A 23,588-nucleotide genomic window follows, 5' to 3' on the forward strand; every position below is an offset into this window, starting at 1 on the left:
TCAACTTTCATAATTGGTGCTTCCTGTTTCCTGTTCAATGCATTTGACTTAAGGTCTGGACTATCTGGACTAGGTCTGGAATTCATGTAAGGTAGAGGTGCAGCATGTAAGTTTGACACCCAGTGGTTGAACTAGGTATTGCACTCTTGGATCAAAAAACACGCAAGCGCAGGTTGCCAGATTGAGGACCAACAGGAGCGAGCCTAAATGCTGATTTAAGGCTGATTTAAGTCGTGTTCTACATAAAAGCAATGGTACGCAATAGAAGGAATATCTTCATATTAAAGGGAGTTTTTGTTCTAACCAACACCTGAAAGTTATATATTAGAAACAGCTTCTATTTCTTGCAGCTGAACAACAGAAAACTATGACAATGATCACATCAGGTACACCTCATGTGCTTTATTCAGTGTTAAATGCTGATAATGTGAGTTTGAATGCCATTTTACATGCCATTTATTGCCATACTATTGAAAGAAGCAGATAGTTCAACACAGATCTTGAAAATAAAATAGTTTGAAATTGAACTTTAGAACTGTGACTCAGTGCAAACCAACACATATCAGAGATTCAGCATGTACATTTAATAATGTTAAAGAGGTTTAATATGTATTAATTAGGTTTTACCCTACCATTTCGTTGGAGTGCAGTAAGTGCACTATTCTATGCTTCTGAATGACAAAAGTATCACGTTATTGCTTTATAAATCCGCTATTGAATCTATTATACGTTATTCTTTCACAACATGGTTTGGTAATTTGTCTGTTAAATCTAGGACACAACTAAAATAATGAAAGTGGTGACATGACCTTCCCTTCGGGATATTTCTCCTGTAAAGGAGCGGAGTCATAAAATTATTGGTTGACCCATGCAAGCCATATTCTCCATAATGATCAGGAGCTGATGCCCTCAGGAATGAAGTATAGAGTGCCACCCTTTAAGTTAAATAATACTAAATTCTCATTAATTCCATTATGAATTCCATTGCTGAACATTAGGAAATGGATTTTCCCCCTCTCAGGTTTTGTGCAATGCATTTGTTTATATATCATTAATGGTTTTGTTGCTAAAATGTTTTGTCAGAAGGCTCTCTATCTGGCCAAAGAAGAATTTCTCCTTACACCTCGACCACCAGTCTGAACCACAAGCAACCACCATACAAGGCAGGATGAATCCATGTTTTCATAGTGTTGATGCCAAATTCTGACCCTACCATCCGAATGTTGCCACAGAAATTGAGACTCATCAGACCAGGCAACATTTTTCCAATCTTCTATTGTCCAATTTTGATGAGCCTGTGCGAATTGTAGCCTCAGTTTCCTGTTCCTGTCAGGAGTGGCACCTGGTGTGGTCTTCTGCTGCTGTAGCCCATCTGCCTCAAGGTTCGACATGTTGTTATTCAGAGATGCTCTTCTGCAGACCTCAGTTGTAATGGTTATTTGAGTTACTGTTGCCTTTCTATCAACTCAAACCAGTCTGGTCATTCTCCCCTGACCTCTGGCATCAACAAGGTATTTGCACCCACAGAACTGCCGCTCACTGGATGTTTTCTCTTTTTTTAGATTATTCTCTGCAAACCCTAGAGATGGTTGTGCGTAAAAAGTCCAGTGGATCAGCAGTTTCTGAAATACTCAGATCAGCCCGTTTGGCACCAACAACCATGCAAAGTTTAAAGTCACTTAAATCACATTTCTTCCTCATTCTGATGCTCAGTTTGAACTGCAGCAGACCGTTTTGACCATGTCTACATGCCTAAATGCATGGAATTGCTGCCATGTGACTGGCCGATATATACATAACAGTTTTAATAACTAATTTCTAAAAACTAATTTATTTTATCTTTGCCATGATGAAAGTAAATAATATTTGGCTAGATATTTTTTAAGACACTTCTATACAGCCTAAAGTGACATTTAAAGGCTTAACTAGGTTAATTAGGTTAACTAGGCAAGTTAGGGTAATTAGGCAAGTTATTGTATAACGATGGCTTGTTCTGTAGACTATATAAAAAATGTTTAAAGGGGCTAATCATTTTGACCTTAAAATGGAGTTTAAAAAAATAATAACTGCTTTTATTCTAGCCAAAATAAAACAAATAAGACTTTCTTCAGAAGAAAAAATATTATCAGACATCCTGTGAAAATTTCCTCGCCCTCTTAAACATCATTTGGGAAATATATATATTAAAAAAAAAAGCGGGGGGGGGGGGGGGGGGGGGGCTAATAATTCTGACTTCAACTGTGTGTGTGTGTGTGTGTGTGTGTGTGTGTGTGTATATATACGTATATACATACACACATTTCAATTTATACACATTTCAACTATTTCATAACTGTAAAAAGAAGCAATTTAATCATAACTTAATTTTAAAACAGCTGTTATATCATTGTTTATCAATATGTTGGCCTTTTTGGATTCTCATAAGCTATAGAAATATAAGATAGTCTGTTTTAAATCACTTTTAAATGTTAAAAAATATGTTGCGACCATTGTTTTTGGTTACATCCTTCAAAATGGTCTATATACATATACATATATTATATATACATACATATATTTTATATACATACATGCATACATACATACATGCATACACACACACATATATATATATACACACACACACACACACATATATATATATATATATATATATAGGATAAGATATGTGGCACAATTTGATCTGTATCAGGAAATACACATTGCAATGATATAGAATAAAAGGTCTTATCTTATTTTAATGTACAGCTACAGCATCCCTATCAACAGTGCAGCAGTGGAGAGTCAGTGAGTCGGAGAGGGAGTGAGAGAGCGAGCAGCTCTGGATTGAGATCTCTGGCCCGTCCCCTGCTGACACTCATGCAGGCAGATCACAGGCTCATCATGTCGCCAGTGTTTGCCCAGAGCCTTCTTCATCAAATGACACGTTTGCCACACGTTTATCTTTATCAGATCTGCCGAGAACCAGAGATGAGAGACGGCAAGGGGGAGCGGAGGACGAGAGCTATTGCCTCTTTCGCGCTCTCTCTTTGTAGCCGCCATCGCCTGGGGGCCAATTACCTTCTCCTCTGACAGAAGCCCCCCCTCACACTCGTCTCCAACGCTTTCCCTCGCTCTCCTGCACTACAACTCCCAAGCATCTGCTCCTGAATATGCAATCAGCTTGTCAAGGAATCAAGGAAACATATATACATACAAATGTAGCGGCAGGCGGAAGGCTAATATTTACTGACATCAGATCTGTCCGTACTTACTCGCCTCTTAAACTGCAGCTGGAGGAATCCTGATCTCGACTTGCTTTACTGTTCTGAACCTGATGCTAAAACCAGCTTCGACTACTACAGAACAAACTATCATTATAAAATAGCTTGCCTAATTGACCTTTGAATATTGAAAGATTAATCTTTTGAAGATTAAAAAAAAATCCGAAACGGAAATTGGGGACAAAAATATACAGGTGGGATAATAATTCAGGAGGGCTAATAATTCTGACTTCAACTTTAAATAAAAGATACAGCTCAATCTTTTACAAATAATGGTTTTGTAACTTCTAAACAAATAAAAAAAATGCTATTAATACTATTCTACCAAATACCTTTTTGCTAGTTTAGATTTACATGTGTGTTTACAAATGTATACAGTTGAAAACAACAGTTATTAGCTCTACTGTGAAATTGTAATTCTTTTTCAAAATTTTCCATGTGATGTCTACAGGGTTCCCACTCTGAATCAAACGTCATATTCCCTGACATTTCACTGACTTAAAAAGCAGACTTTTCATGACCTATAATGAACAGAAAAACTGGCAGCTGTTTTGTTAAGTAGCCCCTAGAATTTTGTGATTATGCGATCACTGGATTTAATGGAACAAAAAAAAAGACCATATAGAAAATACATTTTGAACTAAAACTTTAAATGACAAACAAAAGTCCTGGATATTGCATTAGTTGGAGAAATAAATACTGATAGTGATTTTTTAATGTCTGGAATAGGCCTATTAAAATTCCAAGATATGAGCCGTGGGAAGCCAGTGTACAACAGAGCAAAGGAAATTATTCATTATGTATCCTAATATATATATTTTTTTCTGCTGGAGAATGTCTAATTTACTTGAGCTTTGCTGGAATAAAAAAATATTTTACTTTTTTTAACTGCTAAGGTAAATATTTTTTTTATCATTATTTTATTATATTATTGTTTTAAGCCCTTTTAAGAACAGACCACTGTTGAACAGAACTTGGAAAACATTACAAAATGTTACATTTCAAGGGAGGGTTAATCATTTTGTCTTTAACTGTATATTCCATTATTTTGATCTGTATATACATTTATATATACAGTTGACTTATTAGTTTCCTTTTGATTTTTTTTCTTTTTTTTTTTAATATTTCCCAAATGATGTTTAACAGAGCAAGGAGATTTTCACAGTATGTCTGATAACATTTTTTTTTTTTTCTGGAGAGTTTTATTTTTTTATTTCGGCTAGAATAAAAGCAGTTTTAAATGTTTTAAAAACCATTTTAAGGCCAAAATTATTAGCCCCTTTAAGCTATATTTTTTGATTGTCTACAGAACAAACCATCGTAATATCATAACTTGCCTAATTACCCTAACCTGAGTTAACCTATTAACCTAGTTAAGCCTTTAAATGTCACTTTAAGCTGTATAGAAGTGTCTTGAAAAATATCAAGAAAAAATTATTTACTGTCATCATGGCAAAGATAAAATAAATCAGTTATTAGAAACGAATTATTAAACTATTATGTTTAGAATTGTGTTAAAAAAAATCCATTAAACAGAAATTGGGGGGCTAATAATTCTGACTTCACCTGTGTGTGTAAATATATATATATTAGTTTCTTATCTTGTTGATGATATTTATATGAATGTTTTGTGTGTCTGTTACAAGCTAGTACAATGATAATATTTATTATAGGAACTTAAAAGGTAATATAACACAGCAGTTTTTAAAAGAACATTTCAGAACCAGAACGTTTCATTTAGAAGCAAAATTAGTACCACTTCCAGCCCTGGATTATGAATCCCTGCTCTGTTAACTTTTTATTGTCTTTTCAAAGGTGTATAAAGAAACAATGCAACATAAAACTTTATGGTTAATGTGCTTTGGACAATTGTGGGAAAAGAATTATATAGAAATAGTCATTTAATATGTGATATTTAATATGCTATATAGGTTACAAATTCCATTCAAGAAAAAGCTTCTGCTGTTGGGAATATATTATATGAGGATGCGCTACACCAGAGCCTTTATGCAAACAGACAGTGTGCTGTCTTTTTGTCCAATCAATGACAGTGACAACGCAAACATACAATAAAACTTGATAAGGTTAATTTCGGCATCACGGAAACTGTCATAGGAATGTCAGATGAGCTTAAAAAAATTCCTTCAATAATTCATTCATTTTCTTGTACGCTTAGTCCCTTTATTTATCCAAGGTCGCCACAGCGGAATGAACCGCCAACTTATCCAGCAAGTTTTTACACAGTGGATGCCCTTCCAGCTGCAACTCATCTCCGGGAAACATCCACACACACACACATTCACACACACACACTCATACACTACGGACAATTTAGCCTACCCAATTCACCTGTACCACATGTCTTTGGACTGTGGGGGAAACCGGAGTACCTGGAGGAAACCCAAGAGAATGCAGGGAGAACATGCAAACTCTACACAGAAACGCCAACTGAGCCGAGGTTCGCTTAAAAACATTGTTACACCAAATGTTATATGATGGTATGCTAATTATAAACTATCTTTTATGATAGCACGAGAACTTTTACACATGTATATTTCAGAAAATATTACTTATATAAGTATTATAATATTGAAATACTCTCATATTGAAATATTTAAATCAACTTTAGTGAGATAAATAATAATGAGATGCAAAATGATATGTCATTTTGTACAACAAATATTAGTCTGGCAAATACTTGTATAATCTTGTATAATTGAGTATAATCTCTCTAAAATGCAACCAGACATTTAAAATATTTACTACATTCATTTAAGCTGTGTATCTATCTGACAACATGTGAATGCTGTCTTAACTGTGAAAACTTGAGCTCATTTTGAACATTATAATGTACATAGTCTTTGTTTTTACTTGATACACTTGCACATTTATCATTTAGGCCTGAAACACACTCCAGCTAAAAATCGGTTGTCATTTCACCTTTTTACTGCTTAATTCTTCTCTATACACACATTAAGCAAATGACAACCACACTGCTGAAAATGAAGGTACTGTCATCTGCATTAACAAAATTTCTATGTAATGTTCAAAGAACCAAATGAAACAATTAGTTGATAATGACATGAATGAATGTGTTTAGACACCTCTCAGAACTGTATCACGCTTTTGTATGCATGATGGATGAAATGACAAGGAATCACATCCATCAAGCGTTGCCAGATCTTGCTATACAACAGATAAGATTAAGCTAACAGTAATCTTAAACTCAAGTACTCCATCTAACAAATAAACAGGACACATGCCAAAACATCCCAACATGGACCTGACTACTGTATTAACTCTAAAAAACTACACCACTTAAACTTAAGGAAGTTTAAACTTAAAGCTGGCAACCTTTCAAGCGTGCTCTTAAACAAGCAAAATATGACTTATCTGTTGACAGTCAAATGTGCCATGCTCTCAGGCACATGCGCTGTTAACATCTATACCCACCCAACCATAAACCTAATAATGATGTCACTTGAGAGTGCAAGCCTGAGAATGTAAGTGCAACTCTGCATCCAGACACTATAAGAAAATCTTGATATATATATAGCATAGCTGAATAATAATAGTTCAGTGCATGCTAATGTCACACTGTGTTTCACATGATGTCTCAACACTAATTGGTTAAGTTACCCTAATTGTTTTTTTTTTTTACAAATATAAATGGATTGAACATAAAACGATTAAAATTTCCCCCAAAAAACCTTGAGAATTTAATTGTTTTAACTCATTAAAAAAACAAAGCAGTTTAAACAAAGCATTTTAACAATAACAACAAAGCATGGTAAACAATATATGGAGCGTGTCACAGGTTGTCAATTAAAAAATAAACCAATGTGAATATAAAACCAACTTGGAGGAAACCAGAGCACCCAGAGAAAAACCACACAAACACGGGGAGAACATGCAAACTCCACACAGAAATGGTTCGAATCAGTGACCTGCTTTACAAACAACATGTAGAGCACCTTGTAAAACTTTTGAAACTGTTTGTTTTCTTAAGATGAATTCAGAACTAAAAACAACACATGAACTTGTTCACTTTTATAAGTAAATCTTTGCTGATTGGACTACTGGACTGTTCCATGATTGAAGGTGGTCGACCCGTTTGTGCAGATGTAAAAATCAGATTCAAATTAAAATTGTTAGTCCCTCACTGTACAAAATATGATATAAAACAATGTTATATATAATTTATAAGTATCATTTATATTCATGTGTATTCATTAGGGGGCCCTCAGATTTTCCTATAAGAGGTTGCTGCTTATTGGTTAAATCTGCCCCGCTTACACTGTTAACGATTTTTTTTCAACGATTTATGCAGTATGTCACTGTATTTTAAAGTTGCATTGTAAAAATTACTGTTAATTTTACAGAAAGATATACAGTACTGTAAATACATATAGAGCAAGATCAATGGTGTTGTAAATGTAAAGTTGTTTTTGCGGCAATTGATTTATAGTAAGTTGCAGGCAAACTGCTGCCAGTAGGTTACTGTGGATTCTATAGGAAAATTGTTAACAGTTTAGACACCAGAAAATAATTTTATATATTGTATCAATGCATTCTATTACATCTTTAAAATGAGCATTCATAATAAGTCACTGCAATATTTACAATAGTAAAACATTACCACAGTGTAGTTGCAATTTGTGGAGAAAGTTGTGTTCAATACAGACATACCAACAGTTTAGAGGATTTACTCCCATTTTAAACTTATGAATCTTCACAGTGTGTTAAAACCCTTAGCATTTATTATCTCATGCAGCTTAAGTGGGTCTGTCCCCAAAATTGCTATATATATTTTTTGCTTCAATAAAAATGGCCTAATAAATGGGATAGTTTGCCCCCCAAAAAAATAATTTCATAATTTACTCACCCCTCATTTTCACAAACGTTTATTGTTTATGTTGAAACCAAAATAAGATATTTTGAAGAATGTTGAGCAGCAGCAATACATTTAAATTTTGGGCCATATCATTTTTTTCCCTGGATGTTAATGGCTGCTTTTTTCCAACATTCCTCAGAATATCTGACTTGTGTTCAACAGTAGAAAACAAATCATAAAAGTTTGGAACCACTTGATTGTAAGTAAATGGAAAGTATTTTTTATTTATTTATTTTTTTAAATTCATGTTCAGTCTAATTTCGTTGACAAGATTAACAGCTCCTAAAAATGGCTTCTACTTTGACATCGCCAAAAATGAAAAACATCCTGTGGCGAAGTTCCTCTTATGAAAACAGAAAAACTTGCAAGTTCCTCCTACAGTTTATGGCACCAGACTGTAAAACTAAATTCGGTAAGAATTTACGGTTGTGTTAAACCCACTCTGTTGCATCTCAAACTCTGAGAACCGGTCATTCCAGTGCTGATTTGGGAAAAACAGAAAGTTTGGTTAATACTCTATGTGAGCACTGAGGAGCAACACAGTGCGTTCCAGCTAGAAGCTTTTTTTCAGCTGTCAGATTGAAGAAGCAGAAGAAGAAAAAGAGGGAAAAGGAAACATAGACAGACATAGATGCAGATTATCCTCTCTCTCATTTCCCATCCAGAGATTGCAGGAGCATCAGCACCTCGGAGAGAGAAAGAGAAAGAGAGGGAGAGACAGAGGGAGGGCTGGGATGACAGGAGCAGCCCGTGTTTTGACAGCTGTCTCTTTTATGGGACCCGTCACAATCTCATCCTGCTCTGAGATTAGAGAAGCACAGAGAAGGGGAGATGGGAAGAAACCGAAAAAAAATTCATGTTCTATTCTGGTGAAGAGCATGAAGTTTGGGGACAAGTGTGGAGAAATAAAGGACAAGTGCAGAATGTTACACACGTTTGCAAATGACTTTGTTCAAACTACTTAATTAAAATGAGCTCAAATAACACAATTCTTGAGTACTTTGACAGTTATTTTGTAGTCAATCTTCTTAAAATTCTCAAAATTATTAAGTTAACTTAATTCCTTCCTTTGTGATCGATTGTGTGGAACCCATCCATACAAACCATTGATTGTGGTACTGGTTTCACCCAATTGCTTCATGTTTTCCCAACACAAATTAAGTTAACGCTATCTTTTTACAAACGTAAGTGGTTTGAACAGAAAACAATTTAGCTGTTCCCAAGAAACTGTGTTGTTTTAACTCATATTAAATAAGTAATTTAATAAATAGTTTAATAAGTCATTTTTGAGAGCACTCAAAAATATAGATTTGCTGCTTGTTCAAAATACTTAAAATGAGCTAAAACAACACAATTTGAGTTTTTGTTGCGGCAACTTAATTGTTTAATGTTCTATACACTTACATTTTTCAAAAGTATTAAGTTATCCTAATTCCCTTTTGTTTTCCTAACACTTTTTTACACTGTACGACATGAGTGCCACACTTTTTCAGCATGTGAGCTATTCATAAATTCCATTCAATTAGTTTAATTGTCATGAGCACAGTAAGAACACAAGTTACCCTGTACAATGAAATTCTTACTTTGCTGTCCACAGTAAAGTCATACACATAATATACAGTACACATCATACACATATATACACAGAAGTATATGACCAAGTCAAAATGATCTACCTTATATAAAAATGCAAAACACATATTTATTTATAAACATATTGAGAATTCTGTATTTGCAAAACCCATTGTTAAACCCAAGTCAACGTTATCAAATGAAATGAGTGTAGTTAACTTAAAATTTACCGAAAGTTAAGTCTACTCATTTGAAGACTTTTGAACTCAGTGTTGAAGGTAATGAGTTAATTAAATATCTCATTAATCAACTTAAATGGAGCAAGTTCACAGTACTCAAATAGATTCGTTTTTGAAAAGAAAAATGTTTGTGCTGCTTGTTCAAACTACCTATTTAAAATGAGCTGAAACAACGCAAATCTTGAGTTTTGTTGTGACAACTAAATTGTTTAATGTTCTACCGACTATTTTTTTTTCAAAAGTATTAAGTTATCCTAATTACCTTGTGTTTTCTTAACACAAATCGATTGTGTGGAAACCAGACTTTTTTTTACACCGTACAACAGGAGTGCCCACACTTTTTTTAGCATGCGAGCTACTTATAAAATGACCAAGTCAAAATGATCTACCTAATATAAAAATGCAAAACACATATTTATTTATGAACATTCTGAGGAGAATGAGTTAATTAAATACCTCATTACTAGGCCGACACCGAATCTGCGCGCGCAGAATTCCGCAGATTTTCCGCAGATTTTTAACTCATCATTAATTCTGTTTATTTACTTGAGTAAATGTGTAAATCAAAATTTATTCTGTTTTTATTCAGTAATTTATTACTTTTTATTTAATATATTAAGGCTTTAGTTATGATACTCCGCTAGATACTCCCAAAATAATTCCGCAGAAATCTGCAGATTTTTACCAAAATTCTCTGCAGAAATAGCAAAAAACGTCCGCAGATTCCGTCTGGCCCTGCTCATTACTTTAACTTAAATGGAGCAAGTTCACAGTACTCGTAAAGATTAGTTTTTTTTAACTCAAATGGTTGCAATCGGTTTCCTCAAATGGTTGAGTTGCCTTATCTTATTGAGATTTACAGTACTCAGTTCGATTGAGTTTTCTTCATTTATTGGGTTTCACTCAGTGGTGTAGTCCTAAAAAATAAGTGGTGTACTATTACTACCCAACCCAAATTTTTTAAGTAGGCAAAGAAACAATAAATACTAGCCTATTCTCAAGTATTTTTCTCATGTATTAAATAAAACTGTCACTTTTTTAAATTCAAAATGGCATAAATATAAACATAAAAAACATACAGGCAAATTTGCATATTTCACTATCATAATGGGCCTAAGTCATAAAAGGAAATAATTTTTAATATAATACAACACATGATGTTTCACTCTGATGTCACTCTGAATTGCAGTCAAATGAAAACATTCAGTGCATAGTTTGTGAATTGCAAGGTCCCAGAACAGATCAGAGTAACGGATCCGGCATGATATCCAAGGATGTAGATGTGCCACACATGAAAATGGAGAGCGAGGGGTAAGATGGCGGGGCGTTGGATGGCGGAGGGGTGTCGCGGATGAAAGTGAAGAGTGAAGGGATTTGTCGTGGACGAAAGTGAAGGAGGTTGGGGAGTCGCAGAAAAAAGTGAAAGTGAACAGCGGACGGCCAAGGGGATCAGTAACATTTGGAATACAATTAAAGGGGATGCGAATACACACTAGTTAGGGAATTGAAATCAGCAAAACAAGTGAGTATACCGAGGGTATAGGTAATAATTGATCCTCAGAAGTTGTGATACAAAACAACTCAAGGAAAAAAGTAGGCATACGGAGTATACGTGCGTATAGCCTAGACTACACTACTGGTTTCACTGTGCTCAAATGTGCTTCATTTACTCAAATGGATTAAGTTCCCAGTACTCATTTGCATTCGTTTTTGAACTTAAATGGTTTGTTGCAATCGGTTTTCTCAAATGGTTGGAGTTACTTTAACTTTTCGGGTTTTGCAGTGTACAGCTCTGTACATATTTTTGTCATTACTTTAATCTGATGACTTGCACTGAATGGAATCAGTCAGGGAAGCACAGTCCGGACAGTCGCTGCTGATAGCCAGCCTCAAGCACACTACCTTGATGGTGTAACGATATTTGGACCAATATAGCCAATACAGTTTTGCAGCATTTATTGAAGTTGCCGCGGTTTTACGTGCATACGTGGTTACCCATGCATCTGAAATGGTCAGATATCAGATTGGCTGCACTGTATGTCAATCAAGGGACAAATTTCACTGAGGATGGATGATAGGCTGATGTCTATTTTTTTAATACCATGCTTATCTACCCAAGCTACCCCTGCAATAGACGTTTTGGGCACCCCTGCTGTACAGCATGTTGGGTGTCACACAATTCCTTCACACCTTCCTAACACAAATTAAGTTAATTTAGTTGTTTTTACAAATTTAAGTGGATTAAACAAAAAACAATTAAGTTGTTCTTAAAAATGGTGTTTTTTCAGCTCATATAAAATAAATAGTTTGAACAAGCAGCAATAGTCATAGTTTGAGTGCATTGAAATAAATATTTGTGCTGCTTGTTCAAACTACTTATTTAAAATGAGCTGAAACAACACAATTTTGGCAACTTATTGGGGAAACTAAATTGTTCAAATCCACTTATATTTAATGTTAACTTAATGGCCAACATGAATAAATTATGTGGAACCCTGCATTTTTTACAGTGTTTACAGTGCAGTGTCCTGTGTAGTTCCTATGGCTTTAATTCAGAGTACAGAAAAAAAAAAACTATAGAAAAGGGAAAAAAAGAGGAAGAGCGGGAGAGAGGAGATATAGAGAGGAAGCATTTGCATAATGTCCTCCACCACAGTCGGACCCTGAGGCTACAGCCCAGGATAACAGAGGGCCAATACACTTAATTCAATCTCGTTATTTTTTTTTCCTAATACTTGAGAAATTAATAATTCCAGCCCCCGCCTTCGCGATCCACCACCACGCGCGCTCCGCATCACAGAGCTGCCTAAGTTTGTAACTTTAACCCAAGCAATTGATGTGGGGAGGCCCTTCAGGCAGACCTACTAATGAATGGATTGCATGTGAGAGAGCGAAGTTAAAAGATGGTCTTTTATAAAGTAATTTAAGAAAATCCTGTTAGCTGGATCAAGTACAAGAGTTTAATTTCTCAAAATGGGGGAATAAGTGAAGGTTTTTTTCCCCCCCATGTCTCCTTCAGAGATACGCTACATAATGCGCGCACACAATGCAAATGCACACAGGCGCTCAGTTTTAGTAAATAGCAAATTGGGGAAAGTATTAATGCGCGTGAATATGTGGACGGTGCATGTTGACAGGAAACCACTTAGTCTAGTAAACACTGGATCAGTCCTGGCTTACTCTACGACAGATATTAATCAGGTCAGATTTATCATATTCACCTTCTGTCTTGCTCTTTCACTCACACTTACAACACTCACACGGTGACGTTTCTATATACAAATACAGCATATTACAATTCGGTGCTTTCCTTAATCAGGGCACACATCAATTCAATATGTCAGTGTCATTATATTTAACTGTTATTTTGCTCTTCTTTTACAAAACATCGCCCCCACATTGGCATGAAACATAACCGATAACAGTTTTCAAGGTATACCACGGTTTGGAAAAGTCAAGGTTTTAAAAACTTTTTTTTTTTAAAACATTACCTTCAGCAGAAAAAATATCCAAAGATGCTACTGTAAATTGTAAAGAAATCAGTGTTCTTAAAACTAATGAAGTCTTTAATTATTTTAATCATTCAGCCTGACATGTTTACTGTTCCAAAATACTACAAATCTTTCACAAAATAAAATATATTGTTTTCATAGGAGAAAAAAAAAGTTTTATTTTTCTTGATATATTTAAAAATATGTTAGAACAATTATCATTATACTGTGAAACCGTGATATTTTTATCCAAGGTTATCATACCGTCAGAATCTTATATCAGCCCATGCCTAGTCCTACATAAATAAATCCAAATTCTATAATACAATAATTGCCATCTATACAAGTTACTATCATTAAATATTAATACATATGAGCTATTATAGCTTTTAATTCCCTTATTCTTTGACCAAAGACCATCCCGAATAAATAAATACAACACTATACACAAACTAATACATATTGTTTATTAATATAACCATATACTGAAAACAATGATGCCTGAAAAAATGTTTTTATGGGTTAAATTTAAACAAACTAATTAAATTTAGTAATGTTCAACTCAATTTGTTTGTTTGAACTCAGCCTAAATAAACTGTTTACAGCCACTTCACTTAAAAAAAAATTGTAAATCCAAGGGATCATCTTTGAATAATTTTTTTACAGTGATCTACTTCATAATATATAGTTACCACACAACTATAATTATTTAAAAATTGTATACAATAAAGCAAAACTACATTGTTTAGATTTTATTTATTTTATTTTTGACCAAATCAGCCAGAGGTCATACTAACAACGTTAAATAATTAAAGTTCACAATTAATTATTGTGCTTCTTTTATAATTTAATTATAGGTATTTGAACTGGCTATTAAAATATTATATCAGGCTTTAATTAAATTGTTTTGACCAAACACAAAACAAGAAATATATACATTTTTGTAATTAAGATCAACTATAATAACAACAGCATTTACTATTGTCCTTATTATCATCATCAGCTATTATTTCACAATTCATATATCACTTCACCATGTTTTCCGACATGTTCTTGACAAAAAGAGACTTTACCTGCTTGATTTCACGGTTTAACACTATAAATCAACATTTTATTACTCTAGCTGCTTCGAACTGCAATGGATAAATCTGTCACAACACACCGCTCTGTTTAAATGATTGACCTTTTGTTTGAATGTTTGGACTGTAAATGTTTGACCTTCTGTTTAAATGTTTGGACTGTAAATGTTTGACCTTCTCTCCGCACATCATACAAAATTACAAAAGTTTTCACAGCATGAAAACAGGAGTCGGGCATACGAATTTAGTTTAGTTTAGATCCGGAGAAGGCGGTTGCAAATATATACAGTGGAAATAAAGGTCAAACAGCATAACATCAACCCTGCTGCTAAGATTCCATAATATTGAAATGTTGTTGTTGTTTCTTTTCACGCTTCTTGCTTGTCAATGCCATACAGTAACCTAGAAATCATCTTCAAAGTTTTGTTATAAATCATAATTCTTTAGTCTGTTTTATTCGCAGGTGTCATAGGATGTTGGTTGTTATCGCAAATGCCTCATTAATTAAGTTAATGCTAATTTAGCCTTTCTCCTTGTCTCGCTCTCGTCTGTGTGATGTGCCTTGGGATGCATCTTTAGAGCTGGAGGGCAATTGAGAGATACTGAAGTGGCTGGATGGCAAGGACTGACTTTGGTGAGCACACACACACACACACACACACACACACACACACACACACACACACACACACACACACACACACACACACACACACATACAGTATACAGTTATCCTCACTTCTGGCAGACATACACAAACATTCCCAATTTCTAATCTCTCTCTCTCTCTCTAATCTAATTTTCATCATTCTCTCCGTCGCTCTTTCGCTCTCTCTCCTCAATGGCAGCCAACTCTCTTTTTCCAAATTCTCTCTCCTCTCAGCTCTCTTTTTCTATCTCCTATTTCCCTTTTTGTTCTCTCGCTCTCCCTCTCTTTTCCTCTCCTCTCTCTCTGCATCTCTTACAAAGGCAGCAGGCAGTTTGCCTCCCCTGAAAATGAGGCCACGCACGGCAAGTATGCAAATGAAAGCAGTGCTGCTGGATTAGAATGGGACACCATATACCCTAAATCATGATTGTCAATCATGGCGAGGGATTAAGGGATACGGGCTTATAGACCTAAAAAAGCAACACTTCCCCCCCCCGGGCGCACTTCCATTGTGAAAGAGGGAGTGTGGGAGAGAGGGCTTGTTGGGGGGCTGTTTTAGTGCACTACTGCCCTCTGCCTTTCCGTCTGCTTTACTGCACGTTTCAAAGCAGCGTTCGTTTTAAAGACGGGGTTTGGCTCTGCTTCCTGCTCAGCGGCAAGAACCTTAAAATATGCCACACATTGTTTTATTTTGAGATCAAAGACAGGAAATGAAAAGTGCGGTGGGTTTGTTTTGGGGTCTTTTTTGCATGTGGTTTGAACATTTTAAAGTCACTTCAGGCAGTGATCATACATCAATATTGAACGATGGAAGTGATTTCACTCAGAAATAAATATTCTAATGCATAACATATACATGGGTCAAAGTGTAGAAACGTGATTTTGTGTGCACAGAATATATTTACTTTGATATTGAATCATATTAATAATTTGTCAAATGTTAAAATAGTAACGGATGCATTTATTTTATTCAATATACAGTTGAAGTCAGAATTAATAAACCCCCTTTAATTTTTTTTCTTTTTTAAATATTTCACAAATGATGATTGCTATATCAAGGAAATGTTCACAGTGTGTTTGATAATATTTTTTTTTTTCTGGAAAAAGTCTCATTTGTTTTATTTCAGCTAAATTTAAATTAAAAAAAAAATTATTTTAAAGTCAAAATTATTAGCCCTTTTAAGTTATATTTTTCCTGATTGTCTTCAGAACAAACCATTGTTATACAATAACTTGCCTAACTACCCTAACCGGTTTAGTTAACCAAATAAACCTAGTTAAGCCTTTAAATGTCACTTTAAGCTGTATAGAAGTGTCTTGAAAAATATCTAGTCAAATATTATTTACTGTCATCATGATGAAGATGAAATAAGTTAGCTATTAGAAATGAGTTCTTAAAACTATTATGATTAGAAATGTGTTGAAAAATCTTCTCTCCGTTAAACAGAAATTGGGGAAAAATAAACAGGGGAGCTAATAATTCTGACTTCAACTGTATGAGGGGACAAATTTTTTTATCATTCACAATTATATAAAGCTTTGTTTGAAGTTGTTTGAAGGATATATTTAAAATTGCATTGTATTTCTTAAAGGTAGTTAATCCCAAAATGAAAAAAAAAACGAATTTACTCACCCTTAGGCCTTCTTTGATGTACTGTAGGTGACTTTTTTTCTTTAGCAGAACATTACAGATCATTTTCAGCTGAAACTGGTTCTTCATGATTCATTAAATGCAAGTCAACAGGCATCAGCACTTTGAGAGTTAAAACAACACACAGGCAATACAAAATTAATATGGCTCCTGGCAACACATTGAGTTTTTATGAACAAAACAATTCACGGTGAACATTATAACTTATTACCTGCATAAAGTTCCCAAGTACTTTTATGACAATTTCGGAATGTTGCATAATCATGGCCATCACACATTGAGAACCTGTGAAAGTCAATTAAGAGACATTCTGTATGAGAACAAACTTTTTTATGTACATCCAGGATTCTCCTCAAATATAGGAGACACGAGTTCATTCATATGCAACAGAAAGTTGTGGATTAAAGGAAATAATGTTGTTATAAATATAAAAGTAATCTTTACATACATACATACACACACATGTAAGTACACAAAATACATACACACATATACATACATGCATACAGACATACAGGGGTTGGACAATGGAACTGAAACACAGGGCAATTTAGTGTTGGAGGTTTCGTGGCTAAATTTGACCTGCCTGGTGGCCAATCCTCACTGATTGCACGTTCCACTAGTAGGAACAGAGAGTGAAGGTTTAATTAGCAGAGTAGTGACATAGTTATTGTTTAAAATATTGCAATGTACACAATACTATTGGTGACATATCAGAGTCTCGCTAGCACATCGGTGACAGACAGCAAGTGTGGATCTGTGGTGTATCAAGAGCTACAGTATCCAGAGTGACGTCAGCATACCACAAAGAAGAATGAACCACATTCAATAGAATTAACTTGTTGATGAAAGCGGAAGCTGACTGAAAGGGATGTCCAGGTGCTAACCCGGATTGTAACCAAAAAACAAAGTCACAGCTGCCCAACTCACATCAGAATTAAATGTGCACCTCCAATCTCCTGTTTCCACCAAAACTGTTCATCTGGAGTTTTACAGGGTCAATATACACTGCTCAAAAAATAAAGAGAACACTAAAATAGCACATCCTAGATCTGAATGAATTAAATATTCTTATTAAATACTTTGTTCTTTACATAGTCGAATGTGCTAACAACAAAATCACACAAAAAATATCAATTGGAAATCAAATGCATTATCCCATGGAGGTCTGGATTTGGAGTCACACTCAAAATTGAAGTGGAATAACACACTATAGGATGATCAAAATTTAATTTAATGTCCTTTAAATGAGTCAAAATTGGGATCGGTAGTAAAGATGACCTCCCTACAATGCCTGGGCATGCTCCTGATGGGGTGGCGGGTGGTCTCCTGAGTAATCTCATCCCAGACCTGGACTAAAGCATCCGCAAACTCCTAGACAGTCTGTGGTGCAACTTGCCGTTGGTGGATGGAGCAAGACATGACATCCCAGATGTGCTCAATTGGATTCAGGACTGGGGAACAGGTGGACCAGTCCATAGCATCAACGCCTTCATCTTACTGGAACTGCTTACACACTCCAGCCACATGAGGTCTAGCATTGCCTAGAATTAGGAAGAACCCAGAGCCAATAGCGCAGGTATATGGTCTTACAAGGTGTCTGAGGATCTCATCTCGGTAGCTAATGGCAGTCAGGCTACCTCTGGCGAGCACATGGAGGGTCCTCCAAAAAAATGCCACCCCTCACACCATTACTGACCCACTGCTAAAAGTCATGCTGGAGGATGATGCTGCAGAACATTCTCCATGGCGTCTCCAGACTCTGCTACATCTGTCACATGTGGTCAACGTGAACCTGAATCTTCATCTGTGAAGAGCACATGGTGCCAGTAGCGAATACCAATCTTGGTGTTCCCTGGCAAATGCCAAATGTCCTGCAGGGTGTTGGGCTGTAAGCACAAGCCCCACCTGTGAGAGTCGGACCCTTATACCCAGCCGTTTGAGCAGATACATGCACATTTGTGGCCACTTGGAGGTCATGTTGCAGGGCTCTGGCAGTGCTTCTCCGGTTCCTCCTTGCACAAAGGTAGAGGTAGCAGTCCTGCTGCTGGGTTGTTGCACTCCAACGGCCTCCTCCACGTCTCCTGGTGTACTGACCTGTCTCCTGGTAACACCTTCATGCTCTGGATGCTACGCTAACAGACACAGCAAACCTTCTTGCCACAGCTCGCATTGTGCCATTTGTCTCATGCTACCACTAGAGTGAAAGCACCACCAGCATTCAAAAGTGACCAAAACACCAGCCAAAAAGCATAGCAACTGAAAAATGGTCCGTGGTCACCAACTGCATGAACCATCCATTAGGGTTGTCCTGCTGATTGTCTTTAATTTCCACCTGTTGTCTATTCCATTTGCACAACAACATGTGAAACTGACTGTCAATCAGTGTTGAGTTCTAAATAGGCAGTTTGATTTCACTGAAGTGTAACTGACTCGGAGTTGTGTGGACATTGTGTTGTTTAAGTGCTCCCTTTATTTGTTTGTGCAGTGTACATTGCCGGGCTGCAGCCAAACATCCGGTTACTCATCCCAATGACAAACTTTGGTTTCAATGGGGCCTGCTTTGAAAATCTTGGTCTGTGGACAATGTGAAACATGTATTGTTCTCTAATGAGCCCATCTTCACTGTCTTTCTCAAATAAAAATTATGAGGTCAAAGGAACTGCCAGAGGAGCTCAGAGATAGAATTGTGGCAAGGCACAGATTAGGCCATGGTTACAAAAATTTCTGCTGCACTTTAGGTTGCTAATGCTGTGTTCACACCAGAGGTGGAACCTGCAAATAAATAGCGATATTCACACGTGAATATTTTGAGTTTACTCACTTCATTCATGCGTCAAATTCACTTCAGAATAGATGTGGATTCGCGTCATGGGCAGGGCTTTTGGTGACTCTAGATTCAATGCTAAATGGCTAACATGGATTTTGTTGAGATTGTAGCTCTGCTTTTTGTGCTTTATGAAGGCTGAAAAACAGCTGTGATTCGGACTGAGCCAAGCCCAGTTTGAGGAACTATTGTCCGGTGTCGGCAAGAAGATTTCCCCTCGGGACACCAGCAACAGGAGCTATGGCATAATTATGCCCCTCCAAGAGAAAGCTCCTGATTGATTAAAGTGGCTCGAATGTCCGTTGAAGTTCAGATTTTTCAACTCGAGCGATTTGCGCGCAAAACAATTAACTTGCACTGCTTCATTCGCAGGTATCGCTCTGCAGGATGTCTATTCGCGTCCTTGCATTGACTTAACATGTAAATCACTCACAAAAGATGCTTCAGCCGCGTCTGGTGTGAACGCAGCAAAAGAACGCAGTGGCCTCTATAATCCTTAAATGGAAGACATTTGGGACGAGCAGAACCATTCCTAGAGCTGGCCGTCCGGCCAAACTGAGCTATCGGGGGAAAGAGCCTTGGTGAGAGAGGTAAAGAAGAACCCAAAGATCACTGTGGCTGAGCTTCAGAGATGCAGTCGGGAGATGAGAGAGAGTTGTATAAAGTCAACCAATACTGCAGCTTTTCACCAGTCGGGGATTTATGGCAGAATGGCCCAACAGAAGCCTCTCCTCAGAGGAGTTTGCTATAAAACACCTTAAAGACTCCAAGATGTAGAGAAATAAGATTTTCTGGTCTGATGAGACCAAGACAGAACTTTTTGGCCTCAATTCTAAATGGTATACAGTATGTGGAAAAAGCAGAGGCTGCTCATCACCTGTCCAATACAGTCCCGACAGTGAAGCATGGTGGTGGCAGTGGGCATGCTATGGGGGTGTTTTTCAGCTGCTGGAAAGGGCAACTGGTTGCATTTGAGGGAAAGATGAATGCGGCCAAGTACAGGGATATCCTGAACGAAAACTTTCTCCAGAGTGCTCAGGACCTCAGACTGGGCCGAAGGTTTACCTTCCAACAAGACAATGTCCCTAAGCTTACAGCTAAAATAACAAAGGAGTGGCTTCACAACAACTCCATGACTGTTCATGAATGGCCCAGCCAGACCCCTAACTTGAACACAATTGAGCATCTCTGATGAGACCTAAAAAATAGCTTTCCACCAACCTTTATTATCCAACCTGACAGAACCGGAGGGGATCTGCAAAGAGGTATAGCAGAGGATCCCCAAAACCAGGTGTGAATAACTTGCATCTTTCCCAAAAAAGACTCATGGCTGTATCAGATCAAAAGGATGCTTCTAAAAACTGAGCAAAGGGTCTGAATACTTACGACTATGTGATATTTCAGTTTTGCACTTTATTTGCACTTGCATAAAATTTCATACGGACAAAAGTCACCATTACAGTGTTTTCACGCCAAAATTCTATTTAAAACATGAAAACAAAAACTCCCAAAAAAGATCAGCCAAATTAAAGCTTTATCAGAAATAGATCCAAATTACACACCAACATTATCCACAGTTCATACCTGTTTTCTGCTGCATTTTTATATATCCATTGAGCCCCTCACTTAGCATGGCACTATTGCTTCTGGGGGCTTGGCATGCCATAAAAGGTGTAGAGGTGGGTAAAAACAGAGGGCAACATCTGCTTCACAGCAGGAGACAGGACTGCCACTGTATTACACAAATACACACACACACATTTACACACACATGAACACAAAAACAAGGCCTGCAGACAAAAAAAAAAAAAAAAAAGAAACCCAATGCAATCCAAGCTCCAAAGATTCACTTAATTTAGACTAATATTTAATTTTCCATTTCTTAATGCCAAGAATTTCACGTCCTAATCTTTTATCCTATTTCAAAGCAACAGTATATAATTTTAAAAATAAAAATATTTCCTGTAATAGAACAGTACAGTATGTCTGAAACTCGAATACTGTAATGCGCATGAGCTTCACCTCGAAACACCAAACAAACAAACAAACACTAATTGATACGAGTCTATCGACAGGCATAAGAGCAAAGGGCTAATCGTTCAGCATCATTAGGTGAAGATTTAGCTTAAAAGCTTTGAGCTGGCATTAAGCAAAGCTGCTGTTGACATGGATTGAGTGCTGTAATGCTGTATTGTCACTGCTCCAGGAGGCAGAGAGAGGGCGATTTGAGAGAGTGATGCGCTCAAGCTGGGATTTGTGGGCTGCCGTAACACTGGAGGGCACTGGAGGCAGCGTGGACCAAAGGAACGCATGTGGGAGCTCTAATAACACTGCGAACAATACTGGATTTGCCATTTAATAACTAATTGGATGTGTGGGTAGGCGCGTGTATCCACGAGCTACAGAAAAGTTTGTGTGATGTATCCTCAAAAACCTGATGTAGGCAATCTGTGGTGTACTTTCTGACATATAATTCATATTTCGTAATTTAAAAGGCCTTTAAGTCCATCTTTAGGCCATATTTGCTTTCTTTGGTGCATCTTTAGGTCATTTTGCTATTATTTAGTCCATCATTAGGTCATATTTTTTGCATATCTGCATTTTTGCAGTGAAAATGCTCAGGATTTGTTTGTTTCATTTAAGAAAAACTTTTTATATTGATTTTAATATTTCAAGGAAATTGAATCAGTGTATTTTTACTTGAATGGATACATAATTTTTATTTAAAAAATGCAAATATGAAATATAATACAACATGGTTTGTATTTGTACTCTGAATTGTTGTTGTTTAGAGCTGTGTTATATGTTTGGCCCACCACAATAAAAAGTCTGTTAATTTACTCACTTATAAATATGATCTAAATAATGAGAAATATAGAGCGATATATAGGTATATGATTTTACTCATGTAATCTGATATACTATGCCATTGATTAAAGTTAAAACTATAAAGGATTGTAAAGATTTTAAATAATGTAGTTAAATATATTCTTTCAGATACTGAGATTGATTTGATTGATTTGAGAGACAGAGAGAGCTCAAACAAGAGGACCAATAAAGATAAATAAAAGTTTATCAAATAAATAAAAAATATTTTATTAAAAATTATTTTAGATCTACATTTTTTAATGAGTTCATGTAAATATGCTGATTATTATTATTATTTATATTAGTATTGTTTTATCCATCATTGTTCATTTTTAAATGTAGTTTTTTTTATTTATTATTTTTTTATTTAAGTATAATTGTTATTATACTATTTAAACTACTATACTACTATTTACTGTGTTTACTATTTTTTGTAAATACATATATACATATACATATATATATATATATATATATATATATATATATATATATATATATATATATATATATACACACACACACACACACACACACACACACACACACACACACACATATATATATATATATATATATATATATATTTATTTATTTATTATATACACACACACATACACATACACACACACACATATATATGTGTATATATATATATATATAAATAAAGCATTTATTAAATAGAAATTAATTGAATTGAGGGAGAGAGATAGAGAGCGAGGGAAAGAGGGGTGGATTTTGATCTTACAAGATCTTATACACCTGATTCATAATCTCATATAAGCCCTGAAGATTAAGATGATCCTCCAGAACAACAATTTTCATCCAGGTAAACCAGCTATACTGTCATGTTTCCAAACCATTCCATAATGCCATGACAATACTTAGTAGCTTAATAGGGTACTTGGGTAAATCAGTTAACCATCAAATCCTTGTTTACTTCATAAAGACGAGAAACAACAACTAAATACTGTTTCAGATTCAATCAAGAACAAACCAATATATTCTCACTTTATGATACCATATGACTAGGCCCACGCACAAATAAATCAACA

General features: G+C 35.8%; 1 long non-coding RNA gene across 3 annotated transcripts in view; it reads right to left on the reverse strand.

Moving 5' to 3' along the window:
- LOC141378416 (uncharacterized) overlaps positions 1-23,588 on the reverse strand; it is a 61,222-nt gene that overhangs the window by 35,180 nt on the left and 2,454 nt on the right. For 2 of the 3 annotated variants that reach the window (XR_012393018.1, XR_012393019.1), the window contains exons 2-4: positions 21,250-21,397; positions 17,050-17,123; positions 16,821-16,940 (exon numbers count right to left, since the gene is read on the reverse strand). This is a non-coding gene — a long non-coding RNA (uncharacterized lncRNA). The remainder of the gene's footprint in view (positions 1-16,820; positions 16,941-17,049; positions 17,124-21,249; positions 21,398-23,588) is intronic. The other variant, XR_012393020.1, reaches the window with a different exon arrangement.

The sequence above is a fragment of the Danio rerio genome, chromosome 17 (assembly GCF_049306965.1).
Source record: "Danio rerio strain Tuebingen ecotype United States chromosome 17, GRCz12tu, whole genome shotgun sequence".
NCBI lineage: Eukaryota > Metazoa > Chordata > Actinopteri > Cypriniformes > Danionidae > Danio > Danio rerio.